At 41.3% G+C, this 19725-nt stretch overlaps 1 protein-coding gene across 21 annotated transcripts in view; it reads right to left on the bottom strand.

Moving 5' to 3' along the window:
- r3hdm2 (R3H domain containing 2) overlaps nt 1-17063 on the bottom strand; it is a 78160-nt gene extending 61097 nt beyond the window's left edge. For 20 of the 21 annotated variants that reach the window (XM_033626810.2, XM_033626818.2, XM_033626815.2 and 17 more), the window contains exons 1-2: nt 16754-17061; nt 16335-16387 (exon numbers count right to left, since the gene is read on the bottom strand). The gene's annotated coding sequence lies outside the window, so the exon portion shown is untranslated. Of the gene's footprint in view, nt 1-16334; nt 16388-16753 lie in introns of all 21 variants that reach the window. The other variant, XM_033626814.2, reaches the window with a different exon arrangement.
- Nucleotides 17064-19725: the final 2662 nt, after the last annotated feature.

Below are 19725 nucleotides of genomic sequence, written 5' to 3'. Positions count from 1 at the left end.
TGCAGATTTGAACTGATGCGATATCTCTGCCAGGCAAGTAAAATATCATGTATAGGAGCAGCATCATAACCAAGACAGACTGACGACACAAACCACTTCAATGATTAAAAATAAAACAGGTTCTATACTGTCGCCACAAATACTACTGTAGAAAGATTAAAATAGAGTTTACTGCAGAATCACACTACCTGAAGTAGAACTGTAACATACATTTCAAATGACCAGTCAAGGTGGATTTGTCAATAAGGAAAGCCCTGGCCTGACAGAGTCCTGAGGGAAGAACCACCAATGACTGCAGGAGCAAAAATCAAGCTTAAACCACCACACTACATTATTGGCACCATCTCTCCTCTGTACTCTGGATGTCTCAAGCCATCTCCTTCTCCCTTCTCTTTTTAGCTGATGGTCTTTTGCTGAGTGGCACCGCCTCTAGCTTATGATGCATATTTCATCACCCCGTTAGGCAGCTTCCTGCAGGTCACACATTTGTAAGGCCAATGACTTGCCCTCGGGTAAGCTACAGCCAATACAACTCACTGTACAACTTTCTCAGACCTCTTAGTCTAGTCTCTAAGTGTCCATTTTTGTTGGACACTGTTACTATCTCTTTCTGGCTGTATCTCTTTTCCATTATCTATTATTTTCTGTCCTTTCCAGTTTGAGAGCAGACTGGAGCAGCAGCAGTTTCTGCTCCCCTTCACAGCATTTTGTAATCACTCCCAGTCTCCTGTTTGTTCTCTGAGCACACCCAGAGAAATCCCACTCCTTTCTTCTGGTAGTCTTGTCTTTATGTTGCACAGTACTATACAAAGCAAAAATGAAGGCATCACGTATGACTATAAAGTCAGCTTTAACTGTTTCAACCTGTAGAGAAAATCTGCCATTTCCCTAATTTGTAAGATTCCATGAATGAACAGTGAAAGGATGAAAAAAAGCCTGGAGGAAGATAAAGAAACAACTGGAGTCCCTGGCAAGTTTGAAATCAGTATGTCTGATCCGTTAAACACTAAACACAAGCTGTTCAAGCCAACTTCAATGCACACAGCGATTGAACACTTCCGCAAAACAGTGGTCAGTTTCCCACATATAAAGCTTATCAAAATTTCACTTTGCTGCCTATCTGAATGCAGATGCTCGTGGGATGAATCGGTATCTTGGAGACAGAAATCCAATGCTCCAAGCTGTTTCGCGTTCCAGACAAAATCATGTCCCACACCCTGTTCCTATCTATAGTTGCTTGTGTCTTAATCCCTATGCCACTGTCCTGTTGCCCTCATTTTGTCTGAGTGGTCAAAATGATCCTTGATCTGACACTATGACACTAAGAAATGTTTCCTTCAACAGTTTTTAAGCATTCAACTTGGGGTTTTGTTTATTAATAGGCTATGTTAAATTGGGGTGGTTCTTTTTTTGACTACATTTACATAATGCTGCACAAGCTTTATATGAATTACCACTCACTAACCTTTGAGTACTTTTAAACACATTCATATATTTATTTATTTTTTTTAATGTCCTTCAACATACCTGTACATTGGGCCAAAACCCTCGAGCCCAACAGAGCAACTTCCTTCCAACTTTTCTAAATACTGCCATGATTATATTATTAATTAATCAATCATTAAATTGTCACATTAACTTATTCAAGGTACAGCTCTGGTGAAATGTGATCCCCTTGGCTCCTTCAACCTGTGCATTACAATTAAGCTTATTTTTTTCTCCCTCTTGTTACACTGTAGGCTGCTGCTTTGTTTCCAAACTAGCTGTAATGTGTGTGTTTATGGCGTCCTGGACAGTTCTGGTAATTCATGGTTACAGATTGTGGAATGATTTAATTTGTAGTTCTGGGCACAGTTGCTTTTGTTGTTTTACAAATTAAATTCACCACAGACTCAGTCATCACAGTCATCAGTGACGATAGTAATGGCGTCCTGGAATGAGCTCCAGACTCTGATTGGCACCACCTCCCATGTCATTGGGGGGGATGTGTCATTGGTTGTTCACATATCTTGGCACCAGTTGTTACTAATTCAAGTACTGGGTTTATTAAAAGAAAACCAGGGGCTCCTTATAAGAATGGGACAGTTAGATATTTTCCAGTACAGAAATGTAATGACCTGGACCCCGTAGTTGAGAAATAGGTCTTAATTCTTACACTGGTCTTAGCTACACCCAATTTTGTGCACCAAGCCTGACTGGCCACAAAGCAAAATCACTGCCAAGTAACACGTTTCTATCCAAAGTGCACTCTTACATAACCAAAAGAAGAAAAAAAAATAAACAATAAACAAACAATAACTGTCAGCTTGGAAATCGACCACCAGTACAATCATTAACAATTGCAATGGCGAGCTGCAACATTTGAGGAGGTCGAGAAAAAGGTAAAGATTTTTTTCTGAAAGGCCACATTTGTATAAAATCTGAAACAATCAGCACCTCAGGGATTCCCCTCCGATACAGAGATCTTCAGTTAACCCAAACAGGGCTTGACTGCCAAAGGGAAACCTCTCAATAAACTGTTTAAATAGATGTACAGAAGGTTTGTACAATCACAGACAACTCTTTCATATTAACACCCTTTTGTTATTTATTCTGTAAACTAGACACTCTGTCTTTCCTGGCTGGGTGATCATTATTTTTCCCGTTATTATTACCACGGTTTGGTCTGGTTTTCCACCTTAAGCCAGCTCTATTCTAGCCATGACAGTTACACCCAGGTGCAGCACACACAGGGCTTGAGTCTAAATGGTGCACTAGTCATAACCTCAAGTTGGCCGTAACTTTGAGTTCCAAGTCAGGCGTAACGTTACACCCAGGCGTACACCCGACTGGTGCACTAAGCTCCTTTAGCTTCCCATCATCTGAACCTTTAAGAGTACTAGAAGGCTTTGGTTCTAAATTTTGCCTTTAAATTCCACTGCATTTTAAATACCAAACATTTTGGAGACAGCTAATTGAACAACACTGGCAGCATCTGCACAAAACGAAATTTCAAAGCTCTGTTAACAAAATGATTAGCCACACTTGGACACTGTTGTGAATTGCCCACTCTTCAATACCGTAGACTGTAGATCAATACAGGCTCAATCAATTCCCATGACTGATTCACATGCTGTGGCATAGTCAGGTTTGATGGATGACCTACTGGGGGCAGCAAAAAAGAAAAAAAAAAAGCTCAAGGAACAGATTGACGCAGTATCAGTGCATCTTTAAAGGGCTGGATGAGTGGAGTCAGATGCTATTACGCACAATCAAGGGTTCCTCTGCATACACTATCAAACTTTTCACAACTTAGATCTCAACCATCATAACTCTTAAAATGCATGGAGCAAGGAGAGCAACATAACCTATTATAATTTTGTTGTTACTTCCGACATGATCCACTTTTGTTAAAGATATAGTCTGTAACATTTTTCAATTTTAACATTTTTTGCATTAATTGCATGCTATTTTGCAAAACAGTAATCGAGTAGAGACCTTATTTATTGATATGACATTATATGGCTTCTATGACAGCTGGGTCATGCCAGCTACTAAGCTAATGCACACATACAACATTATTATGTTACTGTGTTACTTTGGTGAATCTGAACTAATCCTTTAAAACACCAAGTCATACAATAACACAAACAAACTCACCAATTGAGGATGCAGTAGACCAGCAGCTCCTGTGCTTTGCAAGGTAAATTACTGCTTTTGTCAAATGAGTCTGGTGGCGTTAAAGAGAGGATTGATAGCGGCTTCATTTCTCTGTTAGAAAGGGCTTTCTGACAGTAAGGTAAAGCAGTGACAATATTCTTAATATAGTGTACACTTAAACTGATAGGGATTTTTTTTAGGTGGGCCACTTTATTTTTAGGGCTGGAGTACATTGTGCTGCTACCCCACAGAAGAGGTTATATTGCTCTCTTGAAAGCCACCAGACTCCTTTGACAGAAATAGTAATTTAACCTTGCAGAGCATGGGAGTTGCTGCTTCATTGCTGCTATTGTGTGACTTGTTTTGATCACCGATGACAGCACGATTTAATTCGCCACACAACATTAGCTACAGTAGCTGAACAGTGTATGGGTATTTGACTCATCTAATGCTATTGCTAAGTTAGCAAGTTAACATTGTGTTAGCTAACATCACTAGCAGCTATTTCATTATATTAATATGAGTAAATGTGACTAAATGTGGCGTGAATAAAACTTAAATCTGTGAAAATGATTTCTGCCTGAGTCACGTCTGATAGATTTTCATCGGCAGTGGTGGTTGTTTAACAATGAAGACAACTCCCATGATCCCACGCTACTGCATAACATCAACAAAGTCCGGCTTTTGTTATAATATTGATTGAAAGACCTGTAGTGACAGAAGTTGTACACTGTGTAGATTCAAGTACAGTTTTTTCTGTCGATATTGAAATAAGTGCCAACACAGTCATTATAGCAATCACACTCTGTACTCACCATCTGATCTGGATAAATAAAAATCAACTGACATTTGGTTCAATGCTAATACCGAGCCCCATTTGAAAGACAGATTACAGTATGGATCTCTGAGCATATTTTTAAATTACATAAATGACTTCTTTTGAACAGTACTATGTTTCACGTTTTAAATAATCACTATGTTTGAACTGTTAAAAACTGGTAGCATGTTAAATACACAGCCCTTCATCTAGTTCAGTGAACCTGCTTTTTATTCCTCAATTTTAGTCTTTTATTTTAATGGCTACAATAAAGACTTTAAAGTGAGGTTTTTTTATATTCTACTCTATGTAAAGCGTCTTTGAGGACTCTGTGTGTGTGCCTTTTTTTGTTGTATTAAAAACTTCAGCGTGCAGTGTTTTGGTACCTGATTAGCCTTCATACGAATAGATGTTTTACTCAAACTGGAAATCCTGGGTAGTACGTCACTTTTCCACTGGTGCCTGTTGCAGCACACCCACAACAACACAGCTCCTTGCGTTGTTTTCTGACGCTCTGCTATTTTTGGCCTGAACACCCCCTAAGAGACTGAGTGGAACTTCTACTGGCATGATGAAAAAGATGCTCTTAGCTATAACCTGAGAAAATGTTAAATAATGCACTGGCCAACAGCTGGATGGTGCCAGATGGTGACCGATGTCCTCTATGATCTGCACAAACACCTCCATTTGCCACAGCCACACTTAATGACAGCTGGCTGGCCACACCGCCATGCCAAAACAGTGATGGAGAATCGAGTGCTGCCAGCCAGCCAGCATAACCCGGAAGTCAGGCATCCAGCCAGTCAAACGGCCAGGCTGTCTCTGTTGGGCCAGCAGAAAGTGTGGTCTCTTACAATGTGGCTTGTGCACTCCAGAATGGCCAGCAGGAAGGCAACATGCCAGCCATTTAGACATCCATCGAGCCAACCAACACTCAGCTCAGTCTACCACCCAGCATCCCCCTTCAACTGCTCTTCAGCGTTTCTCCTCCCTCCTTCGCTCCCCAGGCACCTAGCCAGCTAAATATAGTCTCCTCAAATCCCATAGGCCAAAGACCCGCAGGTCAGGGTCTATAAATCAAACACACACCCCAAATAAGATGTCTCTGTCACAAGCATCATAGAGGACATTAAAAGCTGAAACAGCGGGAACCATAACAGTAAGTCAGCACAGACAGATAAAACATGGTCTCTGTCCTTTTTGCATTACCATTACACCAGACATCGGGCGGCTGCAGTGTTCCAACCATGACGACGCTGTGCTAAAATAGAAAAATAGGGGGATGATGACAAGCCTGCTGTTGGCTGTAGGAGCTGTGGACATAAAATAACATGCATACTGTAGACGGTTTGATAAACGTGTGAGCTCAACTAAGTAGGACTATGACTATATTTGAATACAGCTGTGCTGATCCTTATCTAGCCAACCTCCTACTTGTGTGGATCAAAATGTCAAGAGCCTGCAACACACTCTACTGCAAAAGAGGATTGACAGAGGCCACAAGTCCTCAAATAATAAACAACTCTTTCATTTACTATGATTATTGAGCTTCAGCAAATGAGCATTTTTCTCACAAGTACACTATGCATGTCAAATTAAGAAACTCTTCACATTTTGTATTAAAAATGTGTTGCCATTGTTAAATTCATTCGGTCTCCTCACCCCTTTTATGTGTGAGAGAGTTTGTACGGCACTGGCAACTCAGCACAGATTAGGAGGTAGTGTTAATTAGACAAACTGCACACAGCAGCGAGTCGCTAGATCACGTAGCTGACCTGACAGCGGTGGCAGGTCAGCGCCTTGCTGTGCTATGCCATCTGTTTACCTGTAAAAGCCAACCACTCCCAGTAGCTCCACCTGCCTAAGGATAGCAATTAATCTGTCTCCACCTTCTTCCCGTTTTTCTTGCTTTCTCTCTGTCCGTCAGCCTCTCAATCTATCGTCATAATCTTTTAATTACGTCAGAAACAACCACTCCTAAACTTGTTCTGGCGAGGCACGGCACATTCTCCGTCCTCCTCTTCGTTCTTTTATCATTTACTTATTGATTACTGTTTGAAAAGGTCATCTGTTGGCTTCAGAAGCCTCTTCCTAATATCCTTCTTTCCCTCTGTTGCTCCCTCAGTCCGTCTCTCTTGAGATTCAACAAGTGGGTATGTCTCTTTGCCAGTCTCATCTGAGCATAAGGCTGATACAAGATTGTGCAGGCCTAATTTGCATTACACTATCATTTGCACTTAATCACACTGGCCTGAAAGACTCTCAGGTAGAGGTTTTCTCAGGTAGAGGTTTTTTATTAGCTTGCTATCTACATGTTTCAAGTTTCAAGTTATGTATGGTCACATGCACAACAATTACAGAGAAGCAGTTGTTGGCAAAGAAAATCTCAGATCACAGGCTTTCCTCCAACAATGCTCATCGTGTAACATCTGCTTTGTGTTCACTACATGATTTGGCATTGCTGTAGACTTCCAAATCTGAAGAGAGAAAACTGATGGTATTGCGCTGACAAAATGAAGGCACTGGGATTTAAAGAAGCATGCAAGACACACAAAGACATGCATAACACCATTAAATGTGATAGTGGACGTTGAGGAAGAAAAAAAGTTCAAACTAAGAGACAAATACGGAGGCTATGAGAAAGGACAGCACTTTGAAAGTAAGTATGGAAGTTTTCATTCTGCCACCATCCTCTGTGTTTGTAAACCTTAACAAAAAGGGTGACTATCAAAAAAAAATCTCAGGATGAGAAAGTGTGAACCTTCTGACTTAAGGCAATTACAGCGACAGTTACTCCAGGGGTTGCTATTGATTTTTTTGCCTCCCTTCCTCTCCCTCTCGTGCTTCCTCTCTTTCATACTCAGTCTTTTTCCCACGCATTGGCAATTAGTATGCAGGAGTGAGCCTGCGGGAGCCCCAGCTACCTGGGGAGCAGAACTCCAAAGTCACAAACAAACAAACAACACAGGTAATGGTCATATGCACAGACGAGGATGCGCACAAGTTAATATGGACATGTCAGTCGGGGCTGAGCAGCTAGCTTTAGCTACCTCAGCTGTTCACACATGTTCCTGCTCAAGGAAGAGGCAAACATGTAGCCTAACAGACATCAGGAGGAAAACAGCATTAGCTCTGGCAACCTGACACCAGATGGGCAGCTTCTATCTAATTTGGGGGTTGCTGTGGTTGTTGTCTGTCTTTTGCATTTCTAATTGACAAGAGGGTAGAATCATGGGATCATTGTCGTTTTATGAGCCAACATCAAGCTAGTTGAATTAGGGTGCATTGCTATGGACACTGATGCATCTTGATTTATTATAATGCCGAAAGATGTGCACACACATAGACAAACAGGCAGTCATTACATAAACAGCCCATATCCAGCACACAAGACAGATCTGGGCTGAGTGAACAAAAGAAAGAATAAAAGGAAGAAGCCATGAGGAGGAATGTGAGTATGATTTTGCAGGGCTTTAACCATCAGAACAGGAAAAGAGAGGGAAAAGCCAGGTCCTCTAAACCTGAAACAGTGCTGAGGCCATGAGGACAGCTTGCTATTAATAGCGGCAGATTTTTTATTCAAGAGGGCTCTGCTGTTGTGCTTTCTCTCACGCTTGTGCTGCCTCTCTCTCTCACCTCCCCTCTATTCTTCCGCTATTCCTGCACATTGTGTTCCACAAATACAGGGGGAAAACACAGACTGTGTAAATATACATTGTCTTTAGAGATCAAGAGGAGATTTCCAATTTCTGCCGCATTCATAAACGGTCGTTATCATTACCTATTGCTGCACGCTGAAGCCGAGAGGATCAATGAGGACAAACTAAAGGGTCTCATAACACAGGACTTCCCACATGCAGCCTTATGTAAGCCCATAGGTTGTCCTTTTTAACTGCACCCCTCCCTCCCTCCTCAGTATGACAGTGTTGCAGAGTGACGCCTACTTCTCGGTGACTCTCCACCCCCACCAGGCCACCTCCACCCTCCCTCCTCCCACAGAGGGACACAGTGGAAGGGAATTCCGTATTACCTCAGCATTTGCCTCACTAAACACGTTCGGTGTGCATCCGTAGAAAAATATAGAAACATAAATTGACCATGAGCATCCTTCAGTATGTACTGTGTAAAATCCATCTACATAAAACCAATCAGGGTTCTTCTTACATCTTAAATGCACTGATAAAATGAGTCGCACTTAGATGGGTAGAAATGTTATGCACAGTATATGAAATTATCTCCCCATTATATGACTTGTGCAATTTTACTAACGCATAATTAAATAAACTGCTGCTGGAACTTTACAAAGAGCGACAATGAAAAGTGCCAAGTTAAGCGGCAATTACAACGGCGGCAATGGGCGCACGTTAAACCAAATATCACAGAATTGTGAAGTGACATGAACACGCTATATCTCACCTACAAATTATCAACACCCACTGACAAAGACACACACACACACACACACAAAGCACATGCTTACTGTATTTAGAGTTCAGCTCTGTGGATCTTCAGCCAAGTCGGATCAGGTGCCTCACAGATAAAAGCACATTATTGCAGGAGAAGCAGCGGCAGAAGCAGCAGCAGCAGCTCTGGACCGAGACAACGCTGACATTAGTTTTATGCTCGCTAAGTAGTTCAGATGAATGAATTCCATTTCCTGCAGCATGTAAATAGCTCAGTTTCGGGGGTGTTTATGCCTGTCATTCTACTTTCTTCGTCTTCACGCAAGCTCTCTTCCTCCCTGTCAGTAGGTACCAACAGCTCTGTTTTGTTAATGGGTTTCAGGGAAATGGACAGACAACTCTTTTTTTGACTGCCCCCTCTCTTTTTCTGAATGAAGCACACGCACTACAGGGAAACAGAAAACCGTGCTTGCTGGCTGGCTCCCTCTCTCTCTCTCTCTCTCTCTCTCTCCCTACTGCTCTTATGCTATCATGCGCACAGTTCGCACCGCTCCCTTCTCCTCCAACCCTCCCTTTTGTGTGGATTCTCTCTCTCCCGCTCTCTCTTACATATCTTGTTTGCTCTGCCTCTGTGTAACAATATAATTGCAATGACAGCTAAACCAGGGCTCGCAAGAAGCCCAGCTGTTTAAAGGACTGCTTGGATCAGCCAAAATGTCACTTGATACAACGGCAGGGTGCTTATGTGAGATGTTATAGTAAATACTTTTATTCTTTCCAACTACAACTTATGGTTTGGTGTTTTTATTTTTTGCAAAAAGAGGACATAGGCCTGCATCCACAGGCATGCAGAAGACAGAATCCAGGCACACTCTAGTCACCTTTCATAAATCTCCATTTCATGGGAATATATGCAATCATTATCCGTAGCCTGTGTCTGGACAAACTGAATGAGCTCAAAGTACTGACAGCTGCTGGTGAAACAGAGCACTGTTGCAACGTTCAAAAAATAAATAATAAAAACAAGGGGTTTTGAAGGAAAGATGGTGGGGGGAAAATAATGAAACCACCTCATTAGCTCGCAAAAACCTTAATCCCACAAGACGACATATTTGCATCTTCTCCCTGTAGCCCCCTCACTGCAAACGGCAGCTGAAAGACGCAGTGGAAAAGAGGCAGTCAAAAGTTCAGCATCAAAGGAAACGTCAGCGGGGAACTCTAGGTAAGGTAGCATAAGTCCTGGGATGTCTGTCTCATAGATGGTTAAGCTCGAGTTGACAGCCTGTAACCTGGCTTGGGGGGCAAAATTTGAACATGTGGCCGAGTTAGACAGTGTATGAATTACATTCAAATAGCAGTGACCAGGCAAATCTTTGATAGTTAAATTAGCAGTTGTGGATTTTTGGCTATAACTGTAACCAGCATGACTAATAAACCACCTCAACACTGTATCTATTAAATGTGCAAGGTAATCAGATGGATGGTTATACTTAGGCCTTAACTAGTATGCAAGTGTTCAGTCCAAAACACACCAGAGTACAAACTGCATGAAAACAGCTAGGCCTGTTATTTTCTCGATACTCCTCAGCACAGGTGGACATGCCACAACAGAACACGTCACTGTCCCATCTGCCAGCATTGACACTGGTCATTGCTTCAAAAATGCATAATTTGTTCCATGCTAAAGCCTACTGTACATCAACCATTTCTCTTTTCAGGTGATAGCACATCTTCTGTTGTCTTGTAGCAGTCTCGGTAGACCAGTAGAAACCTGCCAAAAGTATCCAGGTACCCATGTACAAGTTTTTCAAAATGACACCATGGCAATTCATAGCTGAAGTGATTGGCTTCTAAGGAATTAAGTAAAATGGAACAGGAAGCACTCAGAATATCTTAGCGTGCTTATGAATAGGCTTCTAATTCAACCTGCCCCCTGATGTTGATGATTCAAACCATTACTCACCCCAGAGTCAAATCATATGCTGCCAGTCAAAGAGTCAGACCTTTGCAGGACGAAAGTTAGTTGTTGTAATAATGGTAAAGTCTGAATGTGTAGCAACATTTTCAAACTATCAGCCATACATGAAACAGCAGGTAATGTTAATTTGCGTTTAGGTGCAGAATAAATCTCTCCAACAAGCTGGCTTTTACGTTGAAGCAGCAACAGCTTCCTGTAGCCTTAGTCAACGTTAGCAACTGCAAACTCCTCTATCCACTGAATAATTCTATAATCCTACTTTTTTTTGCAGATCTGTTTTAGATATGATAGAAGGAAGCAATTAAATAATAAAGGGCCCCCAAGAGCTCATTAGATGTAAAGGTACACTCAACAGGTGCTTGCTGCAGTTCAAAACTCACAAGGCAAGTGTCAGCTTTTACCGTTTCCGCTGTATGGAAAACCACTTGTGCAACAACTCTAGTCTGTCACACGTGTTATATGCCTAACCGCTAGACAAAAGTAGATGGCACCCCAGTATGTGCAAACCTTAACTGCAACTTAGCAATCTGCTATTTTAACTCGCACATTTGTAAGAAATGTCCCTGTTTTATTGGAACTTGTTTTCAACATTCAAACCTAGTTGTGGTACGCATTGGTAGCCCAATCAAAGTTTTTCAGACTTTTCTCTCTGCACCATGTCTCATTCACTCCTCACTTTTACCTAATTATATTCAGTGTTTTAAATACGTGACAGCACATCTCTGTTATGACTGCTTGGTAGATGCACTAGCCTGTCCAAAAAATGTAAAGACATGCACATTGTGCAAATATATTCAACTTTTGCAATGAAGTTCCACTAAATTCCTGTTGTCTCAAAACAGTTTTCAGGTGCTGGGACCTAATACTGACACTGGAAAGGTGAGCATATACATTTTCTAATTTTTATGCTGCTCTATAGTGCTACAATTTTAGGCAGAAAACAGGCCTACATCCCTGTAGTAGCACACAATGTTAGTCTGCCACTTGCATTATGAAGCAAATCTTAGGTTAGACGTTTGACAATAAGCAAGGCAATGTTCTCTTTCAGCTTTAGAATAGAGTTGTTCATGTTATATCTTTCCAGGCTGATATAAATGGTGTATGTTTACTCTGTTTCTGAATATAGAGTAGAGTTCACTTTAAGTTGCTTGCATTAACCCTATGGGCCTGAACGACGCATAGTGCGTCCAAATTCACACCTGTTCTTCTCGATTTTCTCCATGACCGTGCGTCATAGCGAGAAGCCACGCATCACGTGAAACAGCGGAATTGTAGCTTTCCGACAAGGCCAAGCACTTGTCGGTAGTCCAATGTTTTCACAGCGAAAAACAATGATAAAGTTACACTAAAATTATGTATAATAGAGCTTTCATACAGCTTTGCACACATATTACTCTTGGATGGATTACTCGTGAATGCAGGCTCGCACAGAAATGCCACGCATATCACATGAAAGCGCAGAAGCAGAGCTTTCCACTGATACCACACACATCGTTGTGCTGTCATCCCATCATGCTATAAATACAGATTAGTTGTATACAAAATAAAAACCTGACGAATTTCTTTACAATCCATTATACAGATCTTGTTATCAGTCACTTCATATAGTGAGGAATATCGTATCTTACCACGTCTTAGGCTTGCGTGTGTTTCTCCCTGTCCATCCACATTTGTAGTCCGGCTTTCAAGATGCAAATATCTCCATATTGTCCAGTTGACACTCCATCAAACTTTGTATGACAAGACCAGCCACTTCACCTTTGCGCACCCAGACAACTGCAGCCTAATTATGCATACATGACAGGGCCGTAGTCACCATATACATTGAGGGGGACATGTGTCTCCCCCCCCCCCCAATGCCCAAAATGTTCCCCCAGTATATAACTGAAACTGAAAAACAAATATTATCTTGGAGGACATCATTGCACTTGGTTGACTATTTTTCTATGATCTTAGATGTAAATATTGCATGTTTCTTTCAGATAAACACATTTTTGACTTGTGAATGAGTCAATGGAATTTCTTGCAATAATGAAAAAATACTGGCAATCATGTCCGCCTGGCACAAACCACATGTTTTGGACAGCTGTGAAGTGACAGAATGTCCCACCATCATGGTTCTTATATTGCCAGATTCCAGAGAGTCTCCCCTCTTCATATATGGCAGAATATGTCATTTTCCAACTTGCTATGGTGAGATACATGTAAAAATGTAAGAATTTAGACACACGGATGTTTTTTTTCATTGATATAAAAATTAATATAAAATACAAGCACATAGAAGGACATGTAATGATGGCAAATCTGGTTAGCCCACATTGTCCTGAAAAAAAAAACAAGATATAGTATGTAGCCTTTATACTGACTGTGATATGAGCTTAAAAGTAAAGGCAGTAAAAATACCCCCAAAACACCTAGGGCCCATAGGGTTAAGCATAGGTGCAACATTGTGGCTTAGTGGTTAGCACAGCCACCTCACGGCAAGAAAGTCATTGGTTCAAATCCACAGTCAAATTCTGCAGATCTTGCACGACAAAAGCACTGTATAGGAAATGCAGGGACAAATGTTTACCACACAACTGACCTTCTATCCTTGCTTAGCCAAGGTAAGACAAGAGACCAACCAATGACTCCGCAATCCTAGCATGGCCCTGGTAAAAAAAGGGGTTGTCTCAGGTTGACCACATGACTGGGATAAAGGGGATGGGCTGCACTAATGCCACCTAATGCCTCAAACCAAGTCCAGCAGCTTCTTCTGCATTTGGGCAGCCAGAGAGCTTCTTTCACAGGACAGTAAGAGAAGACAGCAAGGGCTTAGAAAGCATGAAGGAGAAAGGGGAGGAGCTGAGCAAGGATCAGTTTCCAAAGATACCACAGATAAACCGTTTGTGGATACAATCACAAGATGTTGCAGTCTCTACACACAGCATGTAACCTAGGTAAAGTTAAAAGGAAACACTCAGGAAATGGTTATTATTTACATAGCAAACATACAAACAGGCCAAGGCAGGGCTTTACAACAGTGTTTGGACATAACCAGTTTGACTTATGATATAGCATGGAGTTGAATAAAGGTTATTGGGGCCCACATCTTTGAACAATTGAAGCTACTCTTGCATTAAGTCAACAGATATTCTTTCAAGCACATTTACTGCCAAAACAGACACTTTCTCAACCTCAGCTTGGATCCTACAATCTGATGGTGAATTTCAACATGTGATGTATTTCTCTTTTCTTTCCCTTTGAACTATCATGCGAAAACCCTCCAGCTTTGCAGCAATTACACTGAAGTCAGTCAGGCAGCTATACCCAGTCTAAGGCCAGGCTTACGGCCATGCAACCAGTCGCCTCCCTTCTGCTCTGATCAATAATTTACATCAAAGCATGCAATGAAGGAAAGATATGGAAACAGAGGGTTGAAAAGTAGTGACAGAGTCGGAGAAAGACATCAAGAGGAAGGGAGCTCAGCAAACAAAGAGAACAGGAAAAGAAGAGAGAGCAAATGAAGATGGAGAGAGACAGAGAAACAGAAGCAGGAGTGGTTAAGAGAAGAGAGAGATAGGAGCAGCAGCAACAGCACCACGGTTGGTGCTCTGGCAGAGATCTATAAATAGCTCTTCAAACCTCTCTAGAAAAAGCCACTCTTCTGCTTATGCTGCTGCAAACAGAGATTCAGAGACAGAAGAAGATATGGATACCTCGCTGACAAATACAGAGAAAACAGATGATGTCTTATCGGATAATAGCTGCCTATTTCAATTGCGTCACCCCGTAAAATATAGTATTAAAATTGCTTTTACCTTGATCATACATCTCAGCTTGTATAAAGATTTGACTGTAGGAAGTAAACAAAGTAAAAGCAAGTAAGCGACATCCGACACATACACTCACCATCTACTGGTGTATGAACAGGGAATTGTTTGTAGTCATGTGCAGTCCCCCTCCCCCCAAAAAAAGAATAAGCACACTCACGAAATCTCTTCCTCAATTCTTACACTTGTCCACCAAAATTTTCAGTTTCTATGATCTATTGACGCTTCACACTTTAATAAGTAATGCAACATCGAGATTTGCAAGTTGCAGGGTACAAGGGGGAAGAACATGTTGACAGGGAGACAGGATACGCCATCTTTCTCATTGCTGGCCTTAGCAACAGCAGACTGTTGATTCAATGACTCACCTCCATCAGATCTTACTATGGAGAAGCCTTTTCTCAATGATACTACCCTTACACCAGCAGTTTGATTCAGAATTATTTAGGAAAGATAGGTGCCTAATGTATAAATGTGGAAAAAAGTAATGGAGTCGCATCTAGGACAAAAATAATCACTGTGTATACCAATGCTTTACACCAGAAATACTCAGAAGGGGTACCTCCTTCACATGCCCTCAATATCATTTAATCTGTCTACAAAGGCAAACTGTGACATTTTCAAGACAATCTCAACATCAAATGTGACTCTACTGGCAGTCCTTGCCTGCAACTCGCCAATTATCTGCATCACGTGACTGGCTGATGCCAATTATGAATATTTATGTTTTCTGACACACATGCTGTTTTCCCAGAGCAGATGTTTGAATCACAGCTCTGACAGTCTGTGCTGTGATCCCACCTAGTTTGACACAACAGTCCTGCCATCTATTTTCAGCTCGAGTATCAAAATGTTGAGCTAAAGCCAAGGCGCAGAGACCAACGGCCATTTGTGAAGTTTTAATCAAAAAAACCTACTTCTTATTATAATTACCCTCAACCATATGTTTTACAAACTATGGATTGGAGAACAAAATGAGTGAAAGGTTTCTATTTGATCTCATTAAGTCAAATAAGAATTATTCCTTACTGAGCCAAGGCCTAGGATGATTGATATTACCTTAGTTTGGAGGATGTCTAAGAAAGTTAAGGAAGGCATTACACAAAACACACTTCAATGTCATGTGCAATAAGCACAGCCTAATAGTGTAGTTTGTTTTTAATTGATTACTAAATCAACTCACTTTTATTTAGCCTCATAACATTAAACCATGAACATAAATGATGGGTTTAAAACTTGTGGCTATTTGTTGCTTCATCTACACCTTGTTTGCTGTCCTTTCTGACCATCAGTGGACACAAACACATGCACGCCAGGGTGTAATGGCATAAATAGCACCTTGTTGTCACCAGCTAAGGTGGGCTTCAAGCGTGATTGCAGAGAACTGCTAACGTACAAACAATTTCCAACCACTTCATTCAAATTCAACCAAATAACAAGCTATTCCCTTGATCTTCAGTCACGCATTCATTCACCGAGTTTCAGTAACGTCTCCCTGCTAAGATTAGAAATATAAAATGTTAACATGGCCATCTCGTGTCAGGCATGGAGAACGCGGACTTTAAAGATGGTGCTTAACGTCACGTTGTGTGTGTATATATATATATATATATATATATATATGACCAAAAATCATGGATCATCGATTCTAAGTTGTCTCAAGTCATCTTAAAGGTTCAGCTCACCGTTTTGCTGGCCGTGTGTCGCAAGTCCGTGTGGAGAATCCTTCAAGTTGTGTCTGTAGAGAACAGATGGTAGTATAGTCAGAGCCGTGGCTGTGCAGTTGACTGAAAATATTAGCTTGCCCACACGCTAACAATAGCTAGCTCACGGCATTAGCCTGCTTCCTCCGGCGAGTATAATTAGCCACCTACAGCACCTAGCCACCTAGCTAACGTTAGCCCGCTAGCTAGCCTTTTCTTTTCAGTGTACGCTAGCAACACTACGTTAACAAAACACAGCGTTTATATTGCAGGCGGTTAGCCAACAAAGTAGCATACGTTTACAGTAAGACGAGCCTTGTTTTAAACCTGTAGTAGCACTGTCAGGTCCCAAAATAGGTGGTGCTAGCTGGAACGGTGAGCTAGCTTTCCGAATGACTTACCAATGCTAATATAATGGAGCTGCTAGCTTGAGTTGGTTCACTGCGACCCCGACTGTCAAAATAGCGCCGCGTGAGGGGAGAGCGACATGAACGTTAACGGTGGATAGCAAGCGCTGAGGAGCAGGGCAGTCGGATCCGTCACAGGAGCACAGCGAAATAACAACAGAAAGGCCAAAGAATAAAAGGAGACAAATTAAAGAAAAAAGAAACAAAACGCTATTCCCCCTTCTCGGCTCCGGCTTGTATGTGTGTGTGTCAGCGTCACTTTTTTTCCCCCTCACCGACAGTTTACGTCAGCGGCGTACTTCACATTCGCAGGGAGACGTTCAGGATACTGTAAAGTTGGATTATCTTCCGTCACTGGCCACAAAATACAAAACTGTCAACATCAAATATTCTTTTATTTTAATGTTGCATTTTAACACATGTTTTCAATGTGTCATTTTTTTCTCCAGTTTTGACAGTACTCCTCTTTAGTTGGGAGGCAATTGACATTTTAAATGTTAAACCACTGCAAAATCTTGAAAAAGCACTTTCTCCCACACACTATCTCCCCCATACTAGGTCTAATAAATCTAAAAAAAAAATCAAAAATGCATACTGAACACTGAACACTGAATTATTATAAGTTTTCAACTCATTTTCATCCTTCCTTAAGTTCACAATTAAATGTTTGTTGACTGAAATAGCCTATATTTTTGTCTTTAACTTTAATTTGTACACTTATATCTTACACATTATCTATAGTTACCGATATATCTGAAGTTAAATTTGCTGTAGTACCAGAAGTTCCCCACATGTGGGCAGGCAAGTACTTCTATGCCACAGTAACACCGTGTCGCTCAACCTACTATTTAACCCTTAAGCAAAAATATATAAGCGCCACTGGTATAACTTGTATGTTTTAATTATATACTTCTGCAGTTAAGGACAATCTCTGAAAAAAACTTTATTGTCAGTATAGGTTGTCTTATATATGTCCATGTGGAAGACTACACATGAAAAAAATGTCCTATTTTATGTTAACACATGTTGTGATAGGGCACCTTTTAACACATTATTACACATTATGTGTTAAATACCTTTTAAATGATTTTAAAAAGTCATTTTTTTCTGGGGTGCATAGATGTAGGGCCCCTTATCCATGTTTATGAAATGGTAGTCTGTAACTCAATAGCAACCTGTTACATTCAGAATGTTTGTATATAGTGTGATTATTCACACCAATAATTACAGTAGCTTTATTGACACTAACTTCTTACAAACTGACTTTGTACTCTTTACACTTTATGACATTATGGACATTATTATAGGTATAAACATAGACACTGTGTCAGCATGTGCGCTGAAGACCTGTATCCTATTATCCTATATCAAGGGCACACCATTTCAGCAGATCTGCAGTGCAAAGGGCCACATAAAAGCCCATAAGTGTAGATTTGGGGTCAGGGAACACGATAAAAACATGAAAGTTGCGGAGGACTTTTATTTAAAAAAAGAAAAAAGAAGACATTTACACTATAAATTAATGCAGAAAATGTACCAATTGACCGCAAAAATATATAAAAATTCACCAGAATGCAGAGAATTTTGACACGTGTTGTGATGCGTGTGATGTGTGTGTGTGTGTGTAAGAGCAGAAAATTTTAAGCTGGATATGGTGAGATCTTGGCCCCCACAACACCACCACCTCTGGACTGAGCCAAAGGGTTGGAGTCTGACGCTGGCAGCGCTCTGTTAGCAAATACCTCCTTCTCCAAACCTGAGTGGGGTCAGAAGAGGGGTCACTGTCAAAATCTTCTTGCAGGGGACGCCAAAACTCTTCTATTTCATATATGCCCCTCCCTTCAGTTGTACGTAAATCTATGCCCTTGTTATTGCCCATAATTTGAAGCACAAATTGAGCTAACAATATATAAAAATCAACCAGAATGCTCAAATTTTTCAGACAGAGGACCCTAGATTCCTCTCTATTTCATATGTGGCCCCCTTAATGTTGTAAGGAAACCTACGCCCTTGTTATGGCCAATCTGAAGCTGTGCAATTTTGGTGAACTGGCCTATTTCGGATTTTATCACATGCGTAAAATGCCATGAGAACCCAGCAGACAAGACTTGTACAGGTATCTGTAACTATGACACACACAGAGTCATTCGTCGTCTTCTCTCTGTCTTTGACACACACACAGAAAAGGGACGTTTTAACAGGATACTAACATTATTCACTTTGAAGGGAACATGACGGAACGTGTTGGAGATACCGCAGTCTCCGCCTCGTTGCCTCGGGCACTATTGCACGTTTTGAACTACAATTCAATTGTTTGGTGGCTGTGTGGCTCGCGCACTTTGTAACTGGGTTAAAGGGCACTGAATTTCAACTTTGATCGGCATGAGTTTGGTGGCAGGTTGCGTATCCTGCTCAGTTGCCCATGTGAGGACAGCGAGGTACATAAACTTCCTGTTGTGATAAATGCAGGTGACGACCTTATTATATGCAGTCTGACCTAAAATGTGACAAAACCAATCACTGTTAAACAAAAGTCTTTGTTCATGCAGACAGCGAGTGAGGTCCTGTCTCAGGTGTGGCACTGACTCAAGTTTTATTGATTGCGTGTACCACTAGTCATCTCTGTCTTTGTGCAGGTGATCAGCAGCCTACGTGTTGGCGCATGTTTTGTATGTGTTGTGTGGGTGTGTGTGTTGTTTTGTGTGTGTGTGTGTGTGTGTGTGTGTGTGTGTGTTGTTTTGTGTGTGTGTGTGTGTGTGTGTGTGTGTGTGTGTGTGTGTGTGTGTACGAGCAGCACGCACACACTGATGCTTTTCCAGTAATTTACTCGGTGCCCCGATGCGCTCATTGGTGCGTCCCTCCAACGTGTCACCACTTTTGGTGGATTACCCCAGATATCTTCACCATCGGGAGGGTGAAACTCCATTCCTTTCTCTCAGCTCCTGCCTTCACGGTGTCCAGCTGTC

Source organism: Epinephelus lanceolatus, chromosome 1, assembly GCF_041903045.1.
Source record: "Epinephelus lanceolatus isolate andai-2023 chromosome 1, ASM4190304v1, whole genome shotgun sequence".
Classification (NCBI taxonomy): Eukaryota; Metazoa; Chordata; class Actinopteri; order Perciformes; family Serranidae; genus Epinephelus; species Epinephelus lanceolatus.
This window is presented reverse-complemented; position numbering and strand designations above follow the sequence as displayed.